Below are 10446 nucleotides of genomic sequence, written 5' to 3'. Positions count from 1 at the left end.
TGATGAGGTGATCTCTCTGTAAACCACCAATATGAGCTAAGATCACACACACAGCCACTATGGCCTTTTCTCATATGAACAAAAATCCGTCCTCCGCCCTCTCTCCACCGGGTTCTCTCCACCGCCCTCTCTCCACCGGCTTCTCTCCTCCGGCTTCTCTCCTCCGCCATCTTTCCTCCACCCTCTCTCCTCCGCCCTCTCTCCTCCGCCCTCTCTCTTACAGGCTTCTCTCCTCCGGCTTCTCTCCTCCGCCATCTTTCCTCTGCCCTCTCTCCTCCGGCTTCTCTCCACCGCCCTCTCTCCTCCGACCTCTCTCCACCGCCCTCTCTCCACCGCCCTCTCTCCTCTGCCCTCTCTCCTCCGCCCTCTTTCCTCCGCCCTCTCTCCTCCGGCTTCTTTCCTCCGCCCTCTCTCCTCCGGCTTCTCTCCACCGCCCTCTCTCCACCGCCCTCTCTCCACCGCCCTCTCTCCTCTGCCCTCTCTCCTCCGCCCTCTTTCCTCCGCCCTCTCTCCTCCGGCTTCTCTCCACCGCCCTCTCTCCACCGCCCTCTCTCCACCGCCCTCTCTCCACCGCCCTCTCTCCTCTGCCCTCTCTCCTCCGCCCTCTTTCCTCCGCCCTCTCTCCTCCGGCTTCTCTCCACCGCCCTCTCTCCTCCGGCTTCTCTCCACCGCCCTCTCTCCTCCGGCTTCTCTCCTCCGGCTTCTCTCCTCTGCCATCTTTCCTCCGCCCTCTCTCCTCTGCCCTCTCTCCTCCGGCTTCTCTCCTCCGCCCTCTTTCCTCTGCCCTCTCTCCTCCGGCTTCTCTCCTCCGCCCTCTTTCCTCTGCCCTCTCTCCTCCGGCTTCTCTCCACTGCCCTCTCTCCTCCGCCCTCTCTCCTCCGCCCTCTCTCCTCCGCCCTCTTTCCTCCGCCCTCTCTCCTCCGGCTTCGCTCCACCGCCCTCTCTCCTCCGCCCTCTCTCCTCCGGCTTCTCTCCACCGCCCTCTCTCCTCCGGCTTCTCTCCACCGCCCTCTCTCCTCCGGCTTCTCTCCTCCGGCTTATCTCCTCCGCCATCTTTCCTCCGCCCTCTCTCCTCTGCCCTCTCTCCTCCGCCCTCTCTCCTCCGGCTTCTCTCCTCCGCCCTCTTTCCTCTGCCCTCTCTCCTCCGGCTTCTCTCCACTGCCCTCTCTCCACCGCCCTCTCTCCTCCGCCCTCTCTCCACCGCCCTCTCTCCTCTGCCCTCTCTCCACCGGCTTCTCTCCTCCGCCCTCTCTCCTCCGCCCTCTCTCCTCCGCCCTCTCTCCTCCTCCCTCTTTCCTCCGCCCTCTCTCCTCTGCCCTCTCTCCTCCGGCTTCTCTCCAACGCCCTGTCTCCTCCGGCTTCTCTCCTCCGGCTTCTCTCCTCCGCCCTCTTTCCTCCGCCCTCTCTCCTCCGCCCTATTTCCTCCGCCCTCTCTCCTCCGCCCTCTCTCCTCCGGCTTCTCTCCTCCGCCCTATCTCCTCCGCCCTCTCTCCTCCGGCTTCTCTCCACCGGGTTCTCTCCTCCGCCCTCTTTCCTCTGCCCTCTCTCCTCCGCCCTATCTCCTCCGGCTTCTCTCCACCGGGTTCTCTCCTCCGCCCTCTTTCCTCCGCCCTCTTTCCACCGCCCTCTCTCCTCTGCCCTCTCTCCACCGGCTTCTCTCCTCCGGCTTCTCTCCTCCGCCCTATCTCCTCCGCCCTCTCTCCTCCGCCCTCTCTCCTCCTCCCTCTTTCCTCCGCCCTCTCTCCTCTGCCCTCTCTCCTCCGGCTTCTCTCCACCGCCCTGTCTCCTCCGGCTTCTCTCCTCCTGCTTCTCTCCTCCGCCCTCTTTCCTCCGCCCTCTCTCCTCCGCCCTATTTCCTCCGCCCTCTCCTCCGCCCTCTCTCCTCCGGCTTCTCTCCACTGCCCTCTCTCCACAGCCCTCTCTCCTCCGCCCTCACTCCACCACCCTCTCTCCTCCGCCCTCTCTCCTCCGCCCACTTTCCTCCGCCCTCTCTCCTCCGCCCTCTCTCCTCCGGCTTCTCTCCTCCGGCTTCTCTCCTCCGGCTTCTCTCCTCGGCCCTCTCTCCTCCGCCCTCTCTCCTCCGGCTTCTCTCCTCCGCCCTCTCTCCTCCGCCCTCTCTCCTCCGCCCTCTCTCCTCCGCCCTCTCTCCTCCGCCCTCTTTCCTCTGCCCTCTCTCCTCCGCCTTCTCTCCTCCGGCTTCTCTCCTCCGTGACCCTGAAACGAATTAGTGGTCAAGGAGAGTGTCCATTTGTTTCTAGGAAAACGGAAGATGGTCCCTCTCCTCGATAGCCTCCCATTTGCGAGTGTATCCCACCTGATGCTACTTTCAAAACAACTGGGACAGAAACACCCTCCGACTTGGCAAACTCCTTTTGAATGGTTATCCAACTCGGAAACTCTGGCATCTTTCTAGAGCTCCGACTATCTGACCTGAAAGGCACTAACTTCATGATTCGACCTTGTTTTGGCAGAATTCCCGGTTGTCTTGAAAGGGCCTTTAGTCCTTCACAGAAAAGTGTTTAAATCTGCCATAGCTGATTCAAATGAGCTATCTTTTTCTCAAAGTAAAAAAACATGCATACATTTATTAAAGATATGTTACTTATCCTTTTATTTATAAAATGTTGTGCACAACTACTTATAATTGTATCACTTTATACATTTACTCTGGGATTCCATCCTGTAAACAGTGGTGTGGAGTATTTAAGTAAAAATACTTTAAAGTACTAATTAAGTATATATCGACACAGGGCGAGACCCAGATGCAGACACAGGAGGTCGATGGTTTGAGTCTCTGATATTTATTCAAATACAAGGGTTAGGCAATAAGCAGGTGGAAGACAGGCAGCAGTTGATAACCAGGTCAGAGTCGGAAAGGAGCAGGGTCGCGGGCAGGCTGAATGGTCAGGGCAGGCTGAATGGTCAGGCAGGCTGAATGGTCAGGCAGGCTGAATGGTCTGGGCAGGCTGAATGGTCTGGGCAGGCTGAATGGTCTGGGCAGGCTGAATGGTCTGGGCAGGCTGAATGGTCTGGGCAGGCTGAATGGTCAGGGCAGGCTGAATGGTCAGGCAGGCTGAATGGTCAGGGCAGGCTGAATGGTCTGGGCAGGCTGAATGGTCAGGGCAGGCTGAATGGTCAGGGCAGGCTGAATGGTCAGGGCAGGCTGAATGGTCAGGCAGGCTGAATGGTCAGGGCAGGCTGAATGGTCTGGGCAGGCTGAATGGTCAGGGCAGGCTGAATGGTCAGGGCAGGCTGAATGGTCTGGGCAGGCTGAATGGTCTGGGCAGGCTGAATGGTCAGGGCAGGCTGAATGGTCAGGGCAGGCTGAATGGTCAGGGCAGGCTGAATGGTCAGGCTGAATGGTCAGGGCAGGCTGAATGGTCAGGGCAGGCTGAATGGTCAGGGCAGGCTGAATGGTCAGGGCAGGCTGAATGGTCTGGGCAGGCTGAATGGTCTGGGCAGGCTGAATGGTCAGGGCAGGCTGAATGGTCAGGGCAGGCTGAATGGTCTGGGCAGGCTGAATGGTCTGGGCAGGCTGAATGGTCAGGGCAGGCTGAATGGTCAGGGCAGGCTGAATGGTCAGGGCAGGCTGAATGGTCAGGCTGAATGGTCAGGGCAGGCTGAATGGTCAGGCAGGCTGAATGGTCTGGGCAGGCTGAATGGTCTGGCAGGCTGAATGGTCAGGCAGGCTGAATGGTCTGGGCAGGCTGAATGGTCTGGCAGGCTGAATGGTCAGGCAGGCTGAATGGTCTGGGCAGGCTGAATGGTCAGGGCAGGCTGAATGGTCAGGGCAGGCTGAATGGTCAGGGCAGGCTGAATGGTCAGGCAGGCTGAATGGTCAGGGCAGGCTGAATGGTCAGGCAGGCTGAATGGTCAGGCAGGCTGAATGGTCAGGGCAGGCTGAATGGTCAGGGCAGGCTGAATGGTCAGGCAGGCTGAATGGTCTGGGCAGGCTGAATGGTCAGGGCAGGCTGAATGGTCAGGGCAGGCTGAATGGTCAGGGCAGGCTGAATGGTCAGGGCAGGCTGAATGGTCAGGCTGAATGGTCAGGGCAGGCTGAATGGTCAGGGCAGGCTGAATGGTCAGGGCAGGCTGAATGGTCAGGGCAGGCTGAATGGTCTGGGCAGGCTGAATGGTCTGGGCAGGCTGAATGGTCAGGGCAGGCTGAATGGTCAGGGCAGGCTGAATGGTCTGGGCAGGCTGAATGGTCTGGGCAGGCTGAATGGTCAGGGCAGGCTGAATGGTCAGGGCAGGCTGAATGGTCAGGGCAGGCTGAATGGTCAGGCTGAATGGTCAGGGCAGGCTAAATGGTCAGGGCAGGCTGAATGGTCAGGGCAGGCTGAATGGTCAGGCAGGCTAAATGGTCAGGGCAGGCTGAATGGTCAGGGCAGGCTGAATGGTCAGGCGGCAGTGTAGCCTAGTGGTTAGAGCATTGGACTAGTAACCCGAAAGGTTGCAAGTTCGAATCCCCGAGCTGACAAGGTACAAAATCTGTCGTTGAACAGGCAGTTAACCCACTGTTCCTAGGCCGTCATTGAAAATAAGAATTTGTTCTTAACTGACTTGCCTGGTTAAATAAAGGTTAAAAAAATAAATAAAATAAAAAAGGTCAGGCAGGCTGAATGGTCAGGGCAGGCTGAATGGTCAGGCAGGCTGAATGGTCAGGGCAGGCTGAATGGTCTGGGCAGGCTGAATGGTCAGGCAGGCTAAATGGTCAGGGCAGGCTGAATGGTCAGGGCAGGCTGAATGGTCAGGGCAGGCTGAATGGTCTGGGCAGGCTGAATGGTCAGGCAGGCTGAATGGTCAGGGCAGGCTGAATGGTCAGGCAGGCTGAATGGTCAGGGCAGGCTGAATGGTCTGGGCAGGCTGAATGGTCAGGCAGGCTGAATGGTCAGGCAGGCTAAATGGTCAGGCAGGCTGAATGGTCAGGGCAGGCTGAATGGTCAGGGCAGGCTGAATGGTCAGGGCAGGCTGAATGGTCAGGGCAGGCTGAATGGTCAGGGCAGGCTGAATGGTCAGGGCAGGCTGAATGGTCAGGGCAGGCTGAATGGTCAGGGCAGGCTGAATGGTCAGGGCAGGCTGAATGGTCAGGAAAGCTGAATGGTCAGGGCAGGCTGAATGGTCAGGAAAGCTGAATGGTCAGGGCAGGCTGAATGGTCAGGAAAGCTGAATGGTCAGGCAGGCTGAATGGTCAGGAAAGCTGAATGGTCAGGGCAGGCTGAATGGTCAGGAAGGCTCGAGGTCAAGGAAGGCTGAATGGTCAGGGCAGGCTGAATGGTCAGGCAGGCTGAATGGTCAGGCAGGCTGAATGGTCAGGAAGGCTCGAGGTCAGGGCAGGCTGAATGGTCAGGAAAGCTGAATGGTCAGGAAGGCTCAAGGTCAGGGCAGGCTGAACAGGTTGGAACAGAGACGGCTAGAAAACAGACTAGGAAAAACTGGAGCACGGAAAAACACGCTGGTAAGCTTGACAAGACGAGACGAACTGGCTACAGACAAACGGGATAAATGCACTTTGGATAATGGGGAAGACGGGCGGCACCTGGACAGGGGTGGAGACAAGCACAGAGACAGGTGAAACAGATCAGGCTGTGAAACTATCTGTTCTTCACTTTACTATTTATATTTTAGACTACTTTTACTTCACTAAATTCCTTAAGAAAATAAGGTACTTTTTACTCCATCAATTTTCCCAGACACTCAAAGTATTTGTTACATTGTGACAAGAAAACAGTTAAATTCAAAAACAAATGCTTTGTTCGTAAATTATGTCTGGGTGTTGGAGTGTGCCCCTGGTTATGCGTCAATAAAAATTTAAATAAAAAATGGTACAGTCTGGTTTGCTTAATACTGTATAAGGAATTTGAAATAATTAATAGTTTTACTTTTGATACATAAGTACAGTTTAGCAATTCCATTTACGTTTCATGCTTAATACAGTATGTCACCCATTAATAACTGGTCTAATAGAGTATGTCATCCATTAATAACTAGTCTTCATACAGTGTGTCATCCATTAATAACTAGTCTTCATACAGTATGTCACCCATTAATAACTAGTCTTCATACAGTATGTCATCCATTAATAACTAGTCTTCATACAGTATGTCACCCATTAATAACTAGTCTTCATACAGTATGTCATCCATTAATAACTGGTCTAAATACAGTATGTCATCCATTAATAACTAGTCTTAATACAGTATGTCACCCATTAATAACTAGTCTTAATATAGTATTTCATCCATTAATAACTAGTCTTAATACAGTATGTCACCCATTAATAACTAGTCTTAATACAGTATTTCATCCATTAATAACTAGTCTTCATACAGTATGTCACCCATTAATAACTAGTCTTAATACAGTGTTTCATCCATTAATAGCTAGTCTTAATACAGTATGTCACCCATTAATAACTAGTCTTAATACAGTATGTCACCCATTAATAACTAGTCTTAATACAGCATGTCACCCATTAATAACTAGTCTTCATACAGTATGTCATCCTTTCATAACTAGTCTTAATACACATCTACAATTGGTAACTAAATCAAGCCAATCATGATTTTGTTAATGTAATAAGTTTCCATTAAATTAAAGTCTAATCAATCGACTGTACTGTACACAACTATACTGCGCTGTACTTTACTGAAATGTACTTATTAACTATGCTGTTCTGAACTATACTACTGTACTGAACTATACCACCGTACTGTAATGAATTATACTGTACTCTACTGTAGAGCACTACTGTACTGAGCTATACTACTCTACTGTACTGAACTATACTACTCTACTGTGCTGAACTAAACTACTGTACTGAACTATACTACTGTACTGAACTAAACTACTCTACTGAACTATACTACTGTACTGAACTATTCTACTGTACTGAACTATAAGAGCGTCTGCTAAATGACTTAAATGTAATGTAAATGTACTGTACTGAACTATACTACACTACTGTACTGAACTAAACTACACTACTGTACTGAACCACACTACTGTACTGAACTATACTACACTACTGTACTGAACTATACTACACTACTGTACTGAACTATACTACACTACTGTACTGAACTATACTACTGTACTGAACTATACTACTGTACTGAACTATACTACTATACTGAACTAAACTACATTACTGTACTGAACTAGACTACTGTACTGAACTAAACTACACTACTGTACTGAACTATTATACGCTACTGTACTGAACTATACTGTACTCTACTGTACTACACTACTGTACTGTACTATGCCACTGTAGTGTACTGAACTACATTGTACTGATCTATACTACTGTACTGAATTATTATACTTTACTGAACTATGCTGTACTCTACTGGCCTATTGTACTTAACTATACTATTGTACTTTGCTGAACTATACTTTACTGCTCTATACTATTGTACTGAACAATACTACTGTACTGAACTATAGTACTGTACTGAACTTTACTACTGTACTGAACAATTCTGTACTGAGCTATACTCGAGTTTCTTACAATTCACCTGGTCTATATTCTTACAATATAATGTTGGATTAATTACCAGCCTTGTTATTTTCAATAGTCCTGAAAATAGTATTTTTTCTTTACATTTAAGTCCAATCAATTGACTGTACTGAACTATGCTGTTCTGGACTTTACCACTGTACTGTACTGAACTATTCTACTGTACTGAACTATTCTACTGTAATGAACTGTACTACTGTACTGAACTATTCTACTGTAATGAACTATTCTACTGTACTGAACTATTCTACTGTAATGAACTATTCTACTGTACTGAACTATTCTACTGTAATGAACTGTACTACTGTACTGTACTGAACTATTCTACTGTACTGAACTATTCTACTGTACTGAACTATTCTACTGTAATGAACTGTACTACTGTACTGTACTGAACTATTCTACTGTAATGAACTATTCTACTGTACTGAACTATTCTACTGTACTGAACTATTCTACTGTACTGAACTATTCTACTGTAATGAACTGTACTACTGTACTGTACTGAACTATTCTACTGTAATGAACTATTCTACTGTAATGAACTGTACTACTGTACTGTACTGAACTATTCTACAGTACTGAACTATTCTACTGTACTGAACTATTCTACTGTAATGAACTGTACTACTGTACTGTACTGAACTATTCTACTGTAATGAACTATTCTACTGTACTGAACTATTCTACTGTACTGAACTATTCTACTGTAATGAACTATTCTACTGTACTGAACTATTCTACTGTACTGAACTATTCTACTGTAATGAACTATTCTACTGTACTGAACTATTCTACTGTAATGAACTATTCTACTGTACTGAACTATTCTACTGTACTGAACTATTCTACTGTAATGAACTATTCTACTGTACTGAACTATTCTACTGTACTGAACTAGTCTACTGTAATGAACTATTCTACTGTACTGAACTATTCTACTGTACTGAACTATTCTACTGTAATGAACTATTCTACTGTAATGAATTGTACTACTGTACTGTACTGAACTAGTCTATTGTAATGAACTATTCTACTGTACTGAACTATTCTACTGTAATTAACTATTCTACTGTACTGAACTATTCTACTGTAATGAACTGTACTACTGTACTGTACTGAAAGATTCTACTGTACTGAACTATTCTACTGTACTGAACTATTCTACTGTACTGAACTATTCTACTGTAATGAACTGTACTACTGTACTGTACTGAACTAGTCTACTGTAATGAACTATTCTACTGTACTGAACTATTCTACTGTACTGAACTATTCTACTGTAATGAACTATTCTACTGTAATGAATTGTACTACTGTACTGTACTGAACTAGTCTACTGTAATGAACTATTCTACTGTACTGAACTATTCTACTGTAATTAACTATTCTACTGTAATGAACTATTCTACTGTAATGAATTGTACTACTGTACTGTACTGAACTATTCTACTGTACTGAACTATTCTACTGTAATGAACTATTCTACTGTAATGAACTATTCTACTGTAATGAACTGTACTACTGTACTGTACTGAACTATTCTACTGTAATGAACTGTACTACTGTACTGTACTGAACTATTCTACTGTAATGAACTGTACTACTGTACTGAACTATTCTACTGTACTGAACTATTCTACTGTACTGAACTATTCTACTGTAATGAACTGTACTACTGTACTGTACTGAACTAGTCTACTGTAATGAACTATTCTACTGTACTGAACTATTCTACTGTAATTAACTATTCTACTGTAATTAACTATTCTACTGTAATGAATTGTACTACTGTACTGTACTGAACTATTCTACTGTACTGAACTATTCTACTGTACTGAACTATTCTACTCTAATTAACTATTCTACTGTAATGAACTATTCTACTGTAGTGAACTATTCTACTGTAATGAACTGTACTACTGTACTGAACTATTCTACTGTACTGAACTATTCTACTGTAATTAACTATTCTACTGTAATGAACTATTCTACTGTAATGAACTGTACTACTGGACTGTACTGAACTATTCTACTGTATTAAACTACACTACTGTAGTGAATGGAACTATACTATTGTACTGAACTATTCTACTGTATTGAACTATAGTACTGCAGTGAACTGAACTATACTATTGTAGTGCACTGTACTCTACTGTACTGAACTATACTACTGTTCTGAACTATACAGTGCTCTACTGTATTGAACTAAACTACTGTACTGTACTGAACTATACTACAGTAGTGAACTGAACTATACTGTACTCTACTGTACTGAACTATACTATATTGTACTGTACTATACTGTACTCAAGATTCTTACAATTCATTGATCAACTGATCTGCTGGTCTTTTCCTTTTTGGTTGCTAGCAAGTATGTTTAAACACACTGGTGCATGTAATCTCCAGCCAGTAGCAGTTTAAGACATACAGTACTAACTTACAGCTGAGCCTTAAGTCTGCCTGTTGGTTACAATTCACCCATTGGTTTTTAGGGTTTAAAGTTACAAATGATCGCTGCCTGCTTCCACCACCATGGATTGTTTGTGGAATTATCAGAGGAGCACTATCAAGCAGGTGTGCCTGCCTGCCCAGTAATTGGTTGCATTGAAAATACGGGGGGTATTTTCCTAATGTCTTAAATCACTTAATGTTTCTGTGATGTTATGGCCTGATATGTTGAAGTGTATTATGTATTATGCCTCCAACACTCTACTCAGCAAATTGGATGCAGTCTATCACAGTGTCATCCGTTTTGTCACCAAAGCCCTATATACTACCCACCACTGCTACCTGTATGCTCTCGTGTGCTGGCCCTCGCTTCATACTCGTCACCAAACCCACTGGCTCCAGGTCATCTACAAGTCCTTGTTAGGTAAAGCCCCACCTTATCTCAGCTCACTGGTCACCATAGCATGTGCTCC

This window comes from Oncorhynchus masou, chromosome 32, assembly GCF_036934945.1.
Source record: "Oncorhynchus masou masou isolate Uvic2021 chromosome 32, UVic_Omas_1.1, whole genome shotgun sequence".
NCBI classification, from domain to species: Eukaryota; Metazoa; Chordata; class Actinopteri; order Salmoniformes; family Salmonidae; genus Oncorhynchus; species Oncorhynchus masou.
Note: the sequence above shows the minus strand (reverse complement) of the source record.